Source organism: Sciurus carolinensis, assembly GCF_902686445.1.
Source record: "Sciurus carolinensis chromosome 14 unlocalized genomic scaffold, mSciCar1.2 SUPER_4_x, whole genome shotgun sequence".
In the NCBI taxonomy this organism is placed as follows: Eukaryota; Metazoa; Chordata; class Mammalia; order Rodentia; family Sciuridae; genus Sciurus; species Sciurus carolinensis.
This window is the reverse complement of record NW_025920103.1, coordinates 437,969-456,690: the sequence shown is the minus strand read 5'-3', so window position 1 is coordinate 456,690 and position 18,722 is coordinate 437,969. Positions and strand designations below refer to the sequence as shown.

The following is an 18,722-nucleotide window of genomic DNA, read 5'->3' as shown; positions in this document are numbered from 1 at the left end:
CCCTCAGCCTTTCCCGGGAGCAAGGCGGCAGACTGACACGAAGGCAGAGGGCGGGCTGGGACGTGGTCCAGGCACTGGGTCTCCTCCAGCTGTGAACCCGTCCGACGCCAATGCCCCAACAGCTCCCGGGTTCGCGGAGTGATCAGGCGGTGGCCAGCCCCTGCGCCAGCACAGCCTGAGAGCTGGGCATGCGCGTAAGGCTGCGGAGGGTTGGGCACGCCCCCGCGTGGCTCCGCCCACCGTAAACTTGCTCTGTCCTGAACTCCAAACCACTGAGTTCTGCTTTAGCGCCCGAGGCGCCTGCGGGGAGGAGATCCAGCCCTCCTGCCCATGTGGGGACGCCTGCGAGCACGCTGGTGCGGCAGGTCCAGGGTGAATCGCTACGGAGGTCCCAGGGATGCAGGCACTTCAACGTCCCCGCCACGCCCCAGGGAATGGGCCTACAGGTACTGGGCATTTTCAGCTTGCTTTTCTAGGTCGTGGATGATGCCTGGCATGGGGACTTTCGAGAGGCTTTTTTGGAGGGTCGTCGCTAAAGGGTCAAAAGTGTTGTGGGCTTTCCCATGATGGGGTCGTTTTAAAGTGTCCCCTTAGGGGACAAGTGCTGCGCTGCTCGCCAGGCTGAGCTATCCTCCCCCTGGTGCGGAAGGCGGAGGACCTTGGACCTTGTTCCTCACAGGGTGTGCGCTCCTAGGAGCTACCCGCCCATCCCTACACTGTGCCGGGCCAGCGGAGTGCTATCTGCGAGCCCCCTCCGCTCCTACACTGTGCCCGACCAGCGGGGATCCATCTGGGAATCCCCTCCACACACCCCCCACACCCCAGCCAGCGGTTCCATCTGTGAGCCCCTCCTCCACCGCCTGCGCCAGTGCTTGCTGGGTCCCCTCAGCCTGGGCAGGTGCAGCTGCTGGCCTGGCCGGGCTGCCAAAGCAAAAGCTCTGCATTTTGCAGATCTATTTTTATGGGGCAGGGCGCAGGAATCTGAAAGCCTCGCCCAGTGCTGGGGGGCTCCAGGTTGAATCATGTGAACATGTGGTCCAAAATGGGAAATATCTCATAGTCCTTTGACAGGAAAATGAGTGGAAATTTGTGAACGATTAGAACACCTGATTCTTAGGCATGAGGAAAAGCCAACTGAATAACGCCAATTAATTCCACAAACTTAGAGTTGAATGAAAGAATCCAGACAACAGAAGAACAATACATGAGTCTAAAAGCAGCACGCCAGCACAATTAATCTCTGTGGAAAAGACAGGAGACCAGCTACTTCAGTAAGTTGTGACTGGGGTTATCATGAAGGAACGCTGGGTTGCTGAACGGTCCTGTCTTTGTTTTTGGTGGTGATTTCATGGTTGTGTTCATCTCGCAAAAATTCATAAAGCTATACATATATAATTTGTGTATTTCTATGCATGTGGGTTTTATCTCAACAAAAAAGCTACAGAAAATTAATTAGCAGGTCAGTTTGCAGCATTGGATAATGTGAACTAAAAGTTTCTTTGATTGCCAGCAGCACTTACAGAGTCAAAGTCAAAGGACCAAACATTAAGTGTGTGTGTGTAATCCCATGGAGTTGATGGTCCTCAGGGAAGAGTTAGTGAGCACAGTTGTCTTTGGTATTTCTGGGAGATTGGTTCAAGAAACCCTCCCCTCCCCTTCAGAATATCAATATTCTGAAGTCTTATATAAAATTACATGTAATTTACATATAAACTATCTACATTCTTCAATATATTTAAAATCATCTCTAGATTACTTATAATACCAAATATAAATGCTATGTAAACTGTTTTCAGACTCCATTGTTTAGGGACTATTAGTAAGAAAAACAGTCTACAGATTTGGTAAAACTACAATTATTTTCTAAGTATTTTTAATTCCAAATTTTTTGAATTATTGAATACGAACCCAACGTGCCAACTAGTGTTCTGTATTATTTGCATATGTCAATTCACTGGATTCTTTTAACTCTGAGGTTGGGGTTATTGTCTCTGAAGATTAGGGTTTTTTTTTTTATTAATTATCAAACAGCCATTAATGGAGGAATCTACATTAGAACCCAGCCAGTCTGTACCTAAATTCTGGCTTATTAATTATAATTTAAGACTGTTCTTCAAGTTAGCTGTATCATAGTATTTAATAATTCTTTAAACAGTCATGACTTAATTCAGTGCATGATCACAGCCAATTTTAAAAAACTTTCCAAATGATCATTCATATTTGTAGAGGCCATAAATGAAACCCACTCATGAAATTTATTTGGTTTAGAATTACATATGAGCTTTTTTTTTTCCTTACAGGATAACACCATTATGTTGAGATACTGGTGTGGGACATTTTCTTTGACTTAGGAATAGAAAGGCATCTTTCATGCACTAAAAAAAGAATACAGTATGATTAAAGAGAAGTGATTTTTTTAGTTAGTTTATTTTGCCTATGTTCTCAAATGATATCCATGCTACATTTAGCATAATTACCCAATATGTAAATAATTTTAAGTAAGGAAACATGTCTGAGTTCATTTACTTCCCATAACATGATTCTTTAAGAAAAAAACAGAACAAATAAAATCTCTGTCTTTGACAGTGATTATTAATTCATGTAACTGACTTTTGTTTTTACTGCTTTTGCATACCTCTTGGTAAAACAAAACTCCAGAATTATTCACACAATCAATTTATATTGACAGTCCTTCCTATATTTTCAGTACATATACTTAAGAAAACACTCATTCAATAAATGGATATTTAGTGCCAAATAAAGGTAAAGCATTGATTAAAGCTGAAAGAAAGTTTCTCTTCCTAGAGTTTTTATATAGAAAAAGGAAACATAAAATTTGAAGATAAGTACTTTGTAAAAGAAATAAAGAAGGCTCAGGGAATGTGTGGTAAAAATGGGTCAGAATTTCAGATAGCACGTTGGTCAGCTTTACGTTAGATATTATAACTGAACACCTGAGGTGGTCCACTTAAAAAGAGGAAAGGTTCATTTTGGCTGACAGTTTTGGAGGTCTCTTTCCATGACTAGTTAGACCACTATTTTTGGACCTGTGGCAAGGGAATGTGTACTGTGGCAGCACTGTGGCCAAATTTCATCTACTGGCTAGGATGCACTTCTCCATGACAAAGACTTTCTACAGGGCCCACTGCTTCAAAGTTCTGCCACCTCCAATGAGCACCAGCTGAGCACCAAGTCTTTAACACAAGGTCTTTCGGATGACCCAAACCAGATCCAAACTATAGCAGATGGGGATCAGGAAGAGCCCCATCAAGATGATTAAATTTTAGTCCAGATCTAAAGGAGATAAGGGAGAAAGCATATGGAAAGACTGGGGCACAGAATTGTATGCAGAAGGAATACCCAGTACAGAGTTCTTGAGGTCACACTGTGCACACATGTATTAGGACCAGCACAGAGTCCTCAAGCAGAGTGAGTTGATGGGAAACTGCATGACATGAGGTGAGAGAAATAACAGGTTCAGATGGTGTTGAGAAATACATGACTCATCAGGGGCTTTGACCCTGAGTGATATGGGAAGGCTTTGTAATGTTTTGAGAGTGATGTGTACTGGTTTGCATGGTAGTAGGGTGACCCTGGCTTCTGTGTTGGGAGCATGCCATAGACCACAAGGGGGCAGAGGAGGGGAAAGTGATGAGGGGGTATTCCAGTAGCCCAGGTGAGAGGTGAAGGGTGACCCTGACTATGGTGGAGGCCATTGCGAGAGAGGCTAGACTCTGAATATATTTCAAAGATGAAGAGAAATGGAATTATTGACAGGTTAGAGGTGGGTTGTATGAGAAAATGAAATGACCGCAAGTTTTAGAGTTGAAACTGTGTAGTTTACACTGCTGAGGAAAAACTCAAAGACTCAAGATTGGGAGGGTTGGAGTTCAGATGTTCTTTATGGAGCATGCTGAAAATACATGATCACTGTGAAAGGAAGCAGGATAGGGACATTTTGTTTGACACACTCAAAATTACTGAATTTTAAGAGTGACCTGGATCTTCTGAACCCCAGAAGTGGTCTTTTCTCCTCACATCACACTGATGATACCGAAAGTTCTATTTTGCAAGATAATAAGCACTTCCATCTCCCCTCATTGCCTTTTGAAAAAAAACAAGGTCAACATACAACATCATTTGACTTGCTAAGGGAAGAAATGGTCCATATGCATGCAGATTCTAGCTGATACTCAAAGCAGGAGCTGAGCGAGGACATATAGGCTGGATTCCAGGGGTGCTGGATCAAGGCATGGAGCATCAGGCTGGATAAGGGAAAGCTGGTGCAGATGACATATCTCGTGCCATAGGAGTTAACACTCCATAAGAACCCAGGAGATGTACTACTGTGTTGCTAGATTGGCTTTTCAAAGCCTAGAGAAACAATGGTTCACTGTAGTGTAGGATTTCCAGAACTACTACTGCAGACAGTAGAAAAGAAGTGGGCACAGAACTAGGAATTCTTGTAATGGTGATCTTACAAGGGCCTGGGCACTCACACTATAAAAAGGCATGATAGCTTCCATTACTAGTGAAGCCCCTATCACTGGTGTAACATCTATGATTTCCAAAGTCAATATGGTCAGTGTAGGCTCCATAATTGAAATATCATCTATGACCTACATAGACCCTATGACCTGCATAGCCTCTGTGTCCTGTATAGTTCCAGGATCTGTGTTGTCTTTATGAATTGAGTAGCCTAAATGACCTCTTTATTCTCCATGATCTCAGGAACTGCTTTGAACTGTGTAACTTCTGTATCTAAGAAGACACTTTAGCTGACCTTGCCTCTATTACCTGTGTAATTTAAATCAACTTAATAAACTTGATCACATTTTTTTCCATACATTCTGTTAGCCTGCACAGTTTCTGTGTCCTCAGTAACCTGTATAAAGTGTATATTCTTATGTACTGAGTTGTCTAACTCAACTAATTAAAACCTGTTATCTGCATACCCTCAAAGGATGAAGTAGGCTCTATGTCCTGAATGGACTCTATGACCCGTGCAGATTCTAGACCTTTCTATATCTGTGTCCTGAATTACCCATATTACCAGCCTACACTCTATTAACTGAGTATCCCAAATATTCTGCATATCTTCAATGGATTAAGAAATCTTTTACACCTCTGTAGCCTGTATGAGTTGTGTAGCCTCTATGATGAAAATAGCTATTATGACCAGACTATCTTCCATGACCTCTATAGGGTCTATGACCTGAGTAGCCCTTGTGACCTGTATAAATATGGCTTGAGTAGCATTTATGCCTGGGTAGCCTCTGTGACCTGAGTAGACTGAGTAGGCTCTGTCACCAGCATTAACTCTCTAGGACATTTTAAAGTATCTATGGCCTATGTAGCTTCTACGTCCTGAGAACCCTCTGTGGCCTATGTAGCTTGTATGACCTGAGTAGCCTCTATGACCTAGAAGGCCTCCTTGGCTTGAATAGCCCCCATGATCTGAGTAACCTTTTGTAACTGAGTAGCTTTAACTTCTATGACCTGCATAGTATATATGGCATGCACAACTTCTATTTCTGGAATAGTTTGTCTGGTGTTAGTAGCCTATATTTTCTGCATAACATGTATGAACTGAATGTCTTCCATGGTTTTCAAATATTCTATGACTTAAGTAATTTATCTGGCATGAATTGCTCCTATGAATTATGTAGCACATATGGGCTGAGAAGAATCTTATGTCTGTGTACCCTCTATGTGCTGAGTAGACCCTATGACCAGTATAACCACTATTATCTCATGCCTCTAAAACTTGTATGGACTGTGTAGCATCTACAACCAGTATAAAATCTAGGACCTGTATTTCTTCCATGACCCACACAGCCTTTATGCCCTGGGCAGCTATCATTACCTATATCACCTTTGGATGGAATAGCTTGTATGACTGGCATAGCATCTGTGATTCCTGGCGTATCTATGGCACAAGTTTAGCAAAGTCCTTATTGCATACATATTCTCCAAGACCTCCAATTCCACAATGGACAAAGTAACCTCTATAACCTGTGTAACATCTATAAACTATGTGTCTTAAATGGCTTGCATAGCCATTACGACCTGTGCAATGTCTAGGATATATGTACTTCTATGCCCTGTTTAGTCTCTTTGTTCTGTGTGGTCTCTTTGGCCTTAGAGCTAGGGCCATAGCTTCTATGTCCTGAATAGCCTACATGGCCTTGACCTCTATGAACTACTTAGACATAGTGGCTAGGTACCCTCTATGACCAGGGTAGCCTTCATGATCTTTGTAACATACATTACCTGCCTATCTGTAATGACCTGCATAGCCTCTATGATCTGTGTAGCCATTGTGACTTTCATAGCATCTAAGCCTGAGTAATATGTAGTACATGAATAGTCCATATAGCTTGCTTTTAATCTATGACCTTATTAACCTCTATGGCCTGTACAGCCTCTATGAATCTCATAGCCTTTGTGGTCTAAAAGTTCAATTACTTCAGTATCGACTATGAATTTTCAGATTTTATGCCCAGAGTATTCTCTGGGAACTGTGTGGCCTCTATGACCTTAGTACTCTCTATGACCTGCATAGACTTTATATCCTGTGTCACCTATTATGACCATGGAAGGTGCTATGTCCTCTGTATCCTAGATGGACTGAGGAGTTCAAATTACTTCTTAGCTTCTATAGTCTTAATAGACTAAATGACCTTAGTGTATTCTATGACCTCAGTAGCCTCTGTGATCCACAAAGCCTATGTGCTTGAGTAGCCCCTATGAACAGTGTAGACTTTATGACCTATGTAAACTTTATTGTTTGAGTAACCTAAATGACCTGCAAGTCTCTATGAATTTATTGGCCTATATGACCTTATTGGCCTATATGAACTTAGCCTCTATTAACTGACTTGCCTCTATTAAATATAAAACTCTGTCAAAAAAGCCTGTATGTCCTCTGTAGCTCTATGGGATTAGTAGATTATATGATCTCTGTATCATCTTTGGCTTATATATTCTTTTTGACTATGAAGATCTTTATGGCTAGTATATCTACTATGGTCTGTGTAGTTTCACTTCAATAGTATCTCTTCTGTTGCCCATGTTCCTTTTGTGACCTGAGTAGACCCTATAAATAGTGATCTCTATGACCTACATAGAATCTATGGAATGAATTAATTCTATTGTCTGCACAGCTTCTATGACCTGTGTATTTCTTATAACCTGTGTAGCCTATTTGGCGTCAGTATTCTCTAGAAAAACAGTATCCACTATGACCTTTGAAGTGTAGGGCCTGTATAGCCACCATGAATTGCATAGACTCTATGAACTATGTAGTCTTTATGGCCTTAGTATTCTCCATGGCCTGCAGAATCTCTACAAACTGCATAATCTCTATGGCCTTATTATCCTCAAGTATGTATGTAGCCTCTTTGACTTGAATAACCTTATGTACTAAGCCCTCTGTATGGCTATAGTAGCCTTCATAATCTTTATAACTTCTGTGACTTTTCATATCTCTATGACCAAAGTGGGTTCTATGCCCTTGAGTAGACTAAATAGTTTGAGTACCATCTTTGAACTGTATAACCCTTAAGATCAGAGTTGGTTCTGTAAACTGTGTAGCCACTGTAACCTACCTCTCTTCTTACAGTTAAGTAGCATCTATAACCTGTGTAAGTTTTGTGACACAGTAGCTTTTAACCAGCATACACTCAATTACCTGTGTAGTCACGATGGCCTGAGAAACCTAAATGTAGGATAATGGCCTTTTAATCCATATGATTTTTGTAGTCCCTTCAACCTGCATAACCTCTATGATCTTGTAGCCTCTATGGCCCAGGTATCTTCTTTGACCTGAGAAGCTTTTGTGTTTGACACAACCTTTATGACCTAAGTAGCCTTTTTGATCAGTAAAACCTCTATGATCCCTGCAGCCTTTGTGACCTAAAAAGACTATAGCTCCTGAGTAGTCTTTATGACCTACATGCACTCTATGGCTTGAATAGCCTCTATGACCTGCATAACTCTTTGACCTAAGTATCCTCCATGACCTATGAAACCTCTATGACCTGATTAGCCCCGAAGACCTGAGTAATACATATGACCTAAATAATCTCTATTGTCTGCTTACACTCTATCTATACCTGAGTAGTATCTTGGAACTGAGTAGTCTCTCTCAGTAACACAACATCTCTGAACTGTGTAGCCTCTATGACTGGCATCCTTTTTATGGCCTGGATTTCCTTAATTACCAGTGTATTCTCTATGGTCTTAGTAACTTCTGTGACCTATCTGTGACTTATGTATTCTCCATGACTTTTGAATCATTTATAAATTATTTAGCCTACATGTCCTGAATAATTCCTATAAATTGTGTAGAATTTATCACCTGTAAGACCTCTATTTTTCACTTAAACCTCTAAACTGATCATACAGCTTGAACTAAGTCAATCTGCAGCCAATATAACCTCTATTACCTAGAAGCATCTAACATCTGCATAAACTCTATGGTCAATGTAGCATCTACAAACTCTATAGTATCCAGGACATGTGTATGATTCATGGCATGCATAGCCTGTATGGTGTACACAGCCAGTAAAACTTGTGTTGCTTTTATGGCCTGAATAACCTAAATGACCTGTAAAATTTCTATGATCTCAGGAACCACTATGACCCAAGGTGACCCCATGATCTGCACAGCCCTTATTACCTGTGAAACCTCTGTGTCCTGAGTGACACCTAAGATTTATGTAGCTTCTATAACCTGAATAACCTAAATGACCCCTATGGCCTGCAAAGTCTCTTAAGTTTTCAATAGTGTCTAGCACCAAATTAACCTGTATGACCTTCATGTTCTCTATGACCTGAGTACATTCTATGATGTGTGCATTATTTATGCCCTGAATAGTCTCTATTTCTTTGTAAATTCTATAAATTTCATAGGTTCTTTGGACTAAAAAGTGTAAATGAGCTTAGTAACTGATATGATTTGTGTATTGTTTGTGTCCTGATTTGCCTCTGTGACATGAATATCCTTTATAAAGTAAATATTCTCTATTACCAGCATCATCACTATGGCATGTGTAGCCTGTATGGCATGAGTAGCCTCTGTGGACGGTATAACCTCTATGATCTGGGTATCCTCTGCAGCATGCCTAGCCTCTATTGCCTGCATGTCTTTATATCCTGAGTAGCCTAGTAGACCTGAATAGCCTCGATGGACTTAGTGGTCTAAATGACCTTAGTATGCCCTATAATATGTATAGGCATTATGAACTGCATAACCTCTATAATTTGCACAGGGTCTCTGACCTGCATATACTCTCTGACTTGTACCACTTCTATGACCTGAGTCATAGCATGATCATAAATCTCATATGCCCTGTGCTGTTTCTATAGTCAGAATAGCTTCTATGACTTTCATAGCCTTAATGACCTCTGTATCTCCTATGGTCTAAACAATCTCTATGACCTCTATAATCTTAGGAGCTGAGAAAGATAAATGACCTCAATAGGCACTATGAACTTCGTAGGGTCCATGAATTGTGTAGCCTCTTTGACCTGCATAGATCTTACATACACAGTAGCGTACCTGGCCTGAGTAGTGTCTAGGTCCTGTTAACCTCTGTGAATTGCATACCTCTTTGACCTTCATAGATTCTATGATCTCTGCAGACTTTATGACTTTTACTGCTCACTCTCTGACCGAAGTAGCTTCTACAACCCTCATAACCTCTGATTTATGCAGCCACTATTGTCTGTGTAGCCTCTATCACCAATGTAACCACAATAGCATTCAGGACCTCTATAATCTGTGAAGCCCTCTGCACCTGCATTGTCTCTAAGACCTGAATTGTCATTATAATCTCAGACGATTTTATAACCTGCAAAATTTCTATGATCTGTATAGTATTATCTGTAATATGTATGTTTTTCATGACCTACCATAGACTTCCTGTCCTGCATATCCTCTCTGGTATAAGTAGCCTAAATGAACTGAGTAACCCATATGACCTGGGTAGTATTAATAGTGTAAATAACCTCTATGGGTTGAGAAGCCCCTATGAATTGTGTAAACTGTAGGACCTGAGCAGCCTCAAAAAATTGAGAAGGCTTTTATGGCCTGCATAATCTCTATAGTATGAGTAACCTCTATGACCCTATATCATTTATAAACCATGAAGCATCTATGACCTACATAATCCTGACAGCCTTTATAATCTCCATAAGCTTATGCCCTACATAAAATATGGATTTAGTAGCCCCTAAGGATTTGGTAGGCTCTATGACCTGAACATCATTGTGACCTGGGTATCCTCTATGATCTGCGTAACTCCTATTACCTAAGTAACCTGTATGACTTGCATATTTTCTGTGTTCTGAAGCCTCTGGACCTCCATATCTTGATGACCTGTACAGCTTTTATTAACTGACTAACCTCTATGTCCAATGTAGTTTCTATAGCCTGAATATTCTCTATGCCTAGCATAACTTTTAGGACCTGCATAGCCCATAAGAACTGTGTGAGTTTTATGACCTGAAAAGCATAATGACATTTCAGGAAGGAAAGAACATTTTCTCTATGGTGTGTGCATAGCTTGGCCCCAGGATATGAGTTGGATATTAATTAAACAAGCTCACAGCCCTTCTCCCAGGCAGGGATTTCATGCATCCATCTTCTCGACCAACATTATAGTATTGAAATTACCCTTCCAGGACAGTATTACATGGATATGAATTGGTCACACCCTGGTGTCCAGGAACCACAGTAATAACACTAGGAGAAACTAGCAAAACATAGGAAAGTTATCACTAAAGAAGTAGGAGATCACCAGGATTACACTTGTCAGACATAAGGTACCAGGTGTAATTCCACGCAGGAAGGAGGAAAAAAAATTCTGATGAAGGAGAACTTTTCTTAGGGAATTGACATGATCTTGTTCCAGAGAGAAACTATTATGTAAAATATCTGGGCCTGTGTTCCAAGTTCCCACATTCTGAAGGCTATCCTCTACCACATTTAGAGCACTGCAAGTTCCCAAGGTTAGACAAATGACTGAATAGATTTGTCCCACCTGGGGAACCAATGACTGCACTAATGGAATTGCCTCTCTGGAACACTGGTGTAGGGAAGCTAAGGTTTCAACAGAGTTAGGGGAAAACCAGGATGCAAAATTGCAAAATAAAGGTAGCTTAGCATTCATTAACTTTGTTTTCTCATCAACTTAGTTTTCAACAGGTTCAACTTTAGGACATGGGGCTTACTCTTTCTTGGTCAGATGAGGAAGAGGTAGATTGGTTCTGGCTGGGATGTCATGTAATGAATGAAGGATAAGTGATATAGGCTGAAATAAATGTTTTAGCATATAATAAAGGAGACTAATGAAATTAAAATGCCAGTGGTAGATATTCTGAGACCATTACTGTTCAAACAAGGGAGCATGAACTTGCCAGAAAGTGGAGAAAAGTTTATCATTGGAAGCAAGTTCCTTGGCACGAAGTTGGAGTATTTCAGGTTCAAAGGCAAAGTGCTACACCCATTGTTGTGTATTTGAATGACAAATTTGGAGGTTTTAGTGTCTCTTTAGTGACCCGTTTGGCCTCTATTACCCAAGTATCCTCCATGACTTCAGAAGCATCTATGACGTGAAAGAAAGAAATTAAGTGTATAATAGGGAAAAAAGAACTCAATTTGCCAATGATATGGTTCTATATTTGGAAGAACCAAAAACTTCCACCAAAAATCTTCTGGAACTAATAAATGAATTCAGCAAAGTAGCAGGATATAAAATCAATACCCATAATTCAAATGCATCCTTATACATCAGTAATGAATCCACTGAAAGAGAAATAACACTACACTGCTCATAACCATCTCAAAAAGTAAAATACTTGTGAATCAATCTGACAAAAGAGGTGAAAAATCTCTACAATGAAAACTACAGAACACCAAAAAATAAAGAAAATGAAGATCTTAGAAGATGGAAAACCTCACATGCTCCTAGATAGGAAAAATTTATTTTATCATTTCATGTTAACCCCATAATTTTTGGAAGTTCTGTTCATGGATTTTCACCATCTTCTCTGTGTGGTCAACTTTATTTTCAACATTAAATATTTTGTCTTCATTGTCTGAAGTTCTGTCTTCCAAATGGTCTAGACTGTGGGTGATATTTTCCATTGAATTTTTAATTGACAAATTTATAATTTATAATTGATTGATTAACTCATTTTGAGGATTTCTGCTTGTTTTTTTCACAACCTTTACTCTTTATTGATCTTTCACTTTGATTTAACTCTGTATACCATCCTTTACTTTGCAGATCAAATTGACTATGGACATTCTAAACTTCTTGGACATTTATTCTAGTGTTTTGTCAGTGGTTTCTCTTATTAGGGCATCTTGGTTTGTTTGTGGTGTTTTGTTCCCTTATTTTTTCTTGTTGTTAACCCCAGCTGCAGCCACACCTATGGGCACCATGGCACTGAACCTCCAGGTTCTGGCTGGTGTCCCCGGACAGGGGCAGTGTGCCCCAAAATTGCAGTAGCAGCAAACTATTGGCACCCCAAAAAAACCCTGGCTCTGGCTGGTGTCTCAAAATGGGTGTGGCCATGTGCAACCAATCCTGGAGTGTCCCTGGCAGCAGATTTCTGACCAGTGGTGGAAGTGGTAGTAGCAGGAATTGGTGGCAGCAGCCAGGGGGTCAGCAGCAGCTGCAGACATCAGTGTTGGCAACAGGTGGGAGAACTATGGCAGCAGGAGCAGCAGCAGTGGCTATGGCTGCAGCTGCAGCAGCCTCAGAGAGGAGACCTCCAGGTAGCCTCCTGGGAGAGGCTGTCGGGGTTGCGTACGGACCCCTGGCCCTAGGTGGAGCCTGGCCAAGATGGCGCCTGGCAAGCTGCCAGTGCAGTTGAAAAACTGCTATTCTGCACGTATACAACTAACTTCACCTTGAGGAAGTCTCAGTAATTGGTCAAGGCCTCTGCATGATTCTTGCGTGATTCTTAGGTGCTTCAAGTTATACCCATATACGTCTATCTTTTCCCCACATATCGTGAATATTCTAATTAGTTGATATAACCTATATAAGTGACAATAACTTCCCAGAAAGGGAAGAAATAAAAAGAAGAATCAGCTGTTAATAGGGAAGTTTGCCACCCATCACGTCTCCGGGTCGTTCTTGCTGGCGGGAGCGACAAGTGGTGCTGAACCCCGGGAATCTTACGTGCCGCGGAGAGGTGAGTGAGGTGAGCAACGGATCGGTGAAAGTGTGCACCCAGATCTGTCAGTGGACAGGGAGGTTTCCTAGAGACGATAATATTGTGATTGTGATAAAGTTCCTAGGAACGAGAGGTGAAAGTTTCCTCAAAAAATGGGGAACGAGGTTGCTAGATATAGAATGGAAGGTCCCTTGAAAGAAATTCTTAAAGCTAACGGCACTCCCTTAAAGACAAACTGCTTGGGCATTTTTAAAGCAGGTAGAGGAGATTTCACCTTGGTTTCTGGAAGAAGGATTGTTAACTATCCCACAGTGGGAACACCCGGGGGAAGATTTAAAGCGCTGTCCGGTAACGCTCCCAGGGACGTTAGCAGTTTGGTCATTAGTCAGAACTTGTTTGCGTTCCCCTCGGGAGGCTTTACAAAAGGCAGTTGCGCAGGGAGAGGAAGTGTTAGAAAAGGTAAAAGAAGAGTCACAAAAGGGCTCTGTTAGCGCTCAGTCAGATTCGGATGAGAGCGAAGAGGGACTCTCAGAGATGGAGTTAAATAAAATTAGTAAAGAAACAAAGTGTTCTCAAGCTGGTTCAATTAGTCAACAGGCATTAAGGGAATTGGAGGGCATAGGGCAGCAGCTAGAAGACAAAAAAAAGGCGTTACAAAAAAAAAAGAGTTACTCAAAAGAGTTGAGCTTACAAAAATATGCAGTGGCGCAGTGGAAAAAAAAAAAAGGGAGAAAGTACAAATAAAACCACAAACAGAGCACAAAGAGAAAAATCAGTTTAGGGGAGGGTCCCCCTAGGCAGAGAGCTCAGCAGCTCCATTCCTTAAAAGTAGTAAAAAATAATGTTTTGTGATTTTCTGCATTCAAACCTAACCTGATTTCTCAACCAGGAAAAAAAAAAGGGTTAAAAAGTCCTGGGTGATCCTCCCTCCCCCTGCCACATTGGAATGTAACTACAGCGTCTCAAGGAGAAAAGGGGGGTAACCTAAAGATAAGAAGAAAAGAAGAAAAAAAGTGTCCGTTTTAACTCCTGGGCCGCTACAAAAAACTAACTTATTCTTCAGGATTCTTGTTTTGTTTTTTCTTTAATGCTGTATTTTTGAGCTCATGATTTTGATCCTACATACCTAGGTTAATGATTTTATTTTTGATCAGTTCTATTTTTTATTCAACTGAAGTTTTTAAACAGCTGTTTCATTGCAATGAACATTCACCTATAAATTACAAGGCCTTTGATTTTGTGTTATTTGTATGTCGTACTGTCTGGTGTTATGTCTTATCTGCATCAAAACTGAGCGCTCTTAAAATTAAAATTTAAAAATGGATCCAAATACTTTTATTCACGTGATTTAAAAGGGTTCAATTTAAATTGGGTAAACTAATAAAAGTAAAATATTTTTAAAAATAACTTACAAGTCTCCAGGTGGTCAAACTAATGAAATGTTAATGTTAAACAATGTCTAATATCAATTGCTTCTAGGACTTTTCTTCAGCAGGAAAGAGGCAACGGATCCTGTTCAGGACACTTGTCTGATATCTTGGTTTTTATAAAATAAATAAATTGGAGTTAACATGTATGGGATTACTCAAATGTGTTTGTAGAGACGTCTGGTTAATTTACAAAGTTGAAATGCTAATTGTTAAATAACATCAAGTACTTTTAACTCCTCAAATTCCATGGGGTATCATACTTAAACATTATTGGTGTTTTCATAGGTTGGTAAATAAAAGGGTTTAAACTTGCTTTGTGCCATCACTAAACTAAAAACAAGGTTACTAAAAGTTATGTCCTAACAAGTGGAATTCTATATATAAAGGGTCCCAAAAGTTTCAACTGTGTTTCAATTAAGGGTACTATAAACAACAAAATATTTAATCTTATTAAAATAGGGTGATTTATCTAAATTCAGAAATTTCATAAGAGTTGTTTCAAAATGTGAACTAAAAGGTGTCAACAGATAAAAATAAATAAATAAATAAATAAATAAATAAATAAAAGGTTCTGGGTATAGAAATATATTTAGTAAAAGGTAAAAGGAAATGTTTCTGGATAAGAAAGTCTGTGTGTAACAAAGGACAAGTTTCAACAAATCTGTGTGTAACTAAGTTGGTTGTATGTATGTAAAACAGCTAAAGCTATTTAAGGTTTTTCCTAAGGTGAAATACTAATGTTCTGATATAAGCCAAAGTTTAATCTATATGGTAAAATGACATGGTAAAATAACAAAGTTTTCTTAAAAACACCAATTCATTCTTAACTTTGTGTCTCTTAAGTTTTATTCTTTAAAACAATTGTCTTAAAAATAGGGGTTTATACAATTATGGTTAAACAACTGTTAAAGATTGTACTACATTATAAAGTCTAAATTTTTCTTTAAAAACTAAAATTGGTAAGAACCAATTCCTCACTAAAATTAAAATAACTCTAACCACAGATGTACCTTATAACCCACAAAAACAAAGTATTGTCGAACATACACATCTCACCCTCAAAAATACTCTTTATAAACAAAAAGGGGGAATAGAGGAGACCTTCAGGTCCCCTAAAGATAAACTTTCTCTTTGTCTCTTTGTTTGGGGTTTTTTAACTCTGGGTAATAAGGGTAACTCGGTGCTTTACTGGAGCTGTGGCTCAGTTTGTGTGTTTCCATGGAATAAACTAACTTACTACCTCTTTTTAGTCTCTTAGGAGGAACAGTTCAACTATGTAACAAAACAACTGCTTCTCTCAATTGTACTTCAGATTTGTGCTATCTCTCAATGTTAAAATGCTTCTAGGTTCCTGCTGGCAGACTTAATGTGTGTTCCTACCTTCTTGCCTATGCCAGTCTCTGTTACAGATGATATTGCCAGTATTGCTTTCCAGAAATAGGAGAGACTTTGGAATCACCGCAGCAGTCATTACCGCTATAGTTGCATCAGCGGCAGCTGCCACTGCAGCAGCTGTAGCCTTAACTACGTCTGTACAATCTGCAGCCACAATCAATAAGGTGGTTCAACAGACTGCTACTGCCTTATCTACTCAGCAGACAGTGGATCAACACTTAAAAGCAGGGATTCTTTTAGTGAACCAGCGAGTGGACTTACTTCAAGAACAAATGGACATTTTACAGGAACTGTTAAACGTGGGATGTATTTATCATCTGGCGGGACTGTGCGTTACACCTGTAGCTTATCATAACTTCAGCTATGCAGCAGATTTGTCTAGAATCTTGTCTGTTCAGCTACGTACCAACTGGTCTTATGAATTTGATAATCTTACTGCTATTCTTAGATCTCAAATTGTTAGCCTTAATGCTACTAGAGTTGATGTAGCTCCAATGTCTGAAGTGTTAAATTGGTTATCCTCCTCTTTCAGTTTTATTAAGCAGTGGGCTGGTATGGGAGCATTATGCATGCTTATGATCATTGCTGTTATCTTCCTCTCACGCACTATCATGCGTGTGCGTCAGAGTCAAGCGAGAGATCGTATCATCTTCCATCAGGCCATGGCTGCCCTAGAGGCCGGCAGCTCCCCACAAGTGTGGCTCGCGAGGCTGGACCATTGACCAGACGGGTAAGGTAGTAGGTAACTCCGTACCGACCTAAGACAGGAGCTGTAGCATGCTCTACAGTTATCCGATGACGGGTAAGGACGGTAGTTGACCACTCCGCCTAAGACAGGCTTGGTCCCGAGCTTTTCTTTTAAAAGAAAAAAGGGGGAACTGTCGGGGTTGCGTACGGACCCCTGGCCCTAGGTGGAGCCTGGCCAAGATGGCGCCTGGCAAGCTGCCAGTGCAGTTGAAAAACTGCTATTCTGCACGTATACAACTAACTTCACCTTGAGGAAGTCTCAGTAATTGGTCAAGGCCTCTGCATGATTCTTGCGTGATTCTTAGGTGCTTCAAGTTATACCCATATATGTCTATCTTTTCCCCACATATCGTGAATATTCTAATTAGTTGATATAACCTATATAAGTGACAATAACTTCCCAGAAAGGGAAGAAATAAAAAGAAGAATCAGCTGTTAATAGGGAAGTTTGCCACCCATCACGTCTCCGGGTCGTTCTTGCTGGCGGGAGCGACAAGAGGCAGTAGCCTTGGTGGCAGCAGTGTCAGTGGTAGCACCAGCAGCAGCAGCACTGTAGATGGCAGCCAGGCATCTGAGGCAGTGATGAGGGCAGCATCGACCTCTGGGCCATGACAACAGTAACAGTGTCAACATCAGCAACAACACTCAGTGAAAAGACCTCTGGGCACCCGTGGCAGTGGCTTCAGGGACAGCTGTGCCCCAAGAGAAAGCTTCGGGGAAAGGGCAGCAGTGCCTGCAGCAGCAGCGCTCATGAAAAAAGTGCCTGAGCACTATTGCCCTTCAGTCTGATTGAAGGAGTTTGGAGTTATAATCTATGCAATTGCCTAATTTTAAAATTGAAGCAGCCAAAGGGAATGGCTATAATTAAAATGCCTAAAATTATAGCCAATTAAGACTATATTCTGAGACAGGACCTTTTCATTTCTCACAGTAGCACATATGGCATGCATAAATTCTGTTACCCATATGGCCTGTATGATGTGCATCTATCCTTTGTACCCTGCATAGCCTCTAGAAACTGAGTGGTTTAAAAGACCTTAGCATCTTGAACTTATGTAGCCTCTATGATCTCCACACCCACAGTATCCTGAATAGCAGAAATGATTGTATTATCCCTGATGAACTATGTAGTCTGTAAAATTGAGTAGCTTAAATAAACATATTAGCCCCTATGACTTGTGTAGCCTCTGTGACCTGATTATACTGTATGATCTACATGATCTTTCTGACTTGCACGATATCTGTGACTTGAGTAGCCCAAATGTCCTGAATATCTACTATGATTTCCATACCCAGTATGGACTCCTTACCCTCTGTGTCTTTCATAGTCTCTATTGCCTCTGCACCCTCTATGTCCTGATTTAACAAAGTGATCCAAGTAGCCTTTATTATATGTATACATTCTATGACCTTTAAAGCCTCCATGACCTCTGGAATCTCTGTGTCCTGAGTTGTCTCTGTGACCCATGTAGTCGCTATGATCTTTGTAGTCCATATGTTCTCCATAACCTTTATCACTGAAGAGTCTCTATGCCCCAGATATTCTCTGTGACACAAGTACAGTCTATGACAAACTCAGCCTTTATTACCTGAAATCCTTTCTGACCTTCATTGTGAAATGACCTTAGTAGCCTCATGACCTTTATAAAGAGAGTAGTCACTATGACCATTATAAGTAGCCATTATGACCTGGGTAAGCTCTGATTGTGTACCCTCTATAGCCAGTGGAACTTGTTACTGATAGTTTGGTTTCTGTTCCCAGTGCCTAGTCAATAAAGATAATAGAGTTTTGAAAGAAGGAAAAAAAAGTTTACTTCTTTACATGAAATGGAGTAGCATAGAGAACTCCTGTCCCAGATGCTGTGATTCAACCTATTAGGTAGAACAGAGTTTTTAAAGGAGCTATTCATTCAAAGGCTATAATCCAGGTCTTTCCTGCAGGCTATTGTGATTCAC

At 40.5% G+C, this 18,722-nt stretch overlaps 1 long non-coding RNA gene across 1 annotated transcript; it reads left to right on the top strand.

Annotated features, from left to right (window-relative positions):
• The first annotated feature begins 265 nt into the window (after window positions 1-265).
• On the top strand, window positions 266-2,501 carry LOC124973054 (uncharacterized). Its single transcript, XR_007106607.1, has 3 exons — window positions 266-446; window positions 1,167-1,271; window positions 2,301-2,501. It is a non-coding gene; the product is annotated as an uncharacterized LOC124973054 (long non-coding RNA).
• The last annotated feature ends 16,221 nt before the right edge of the window (window positions 2,502-18,722 follow it).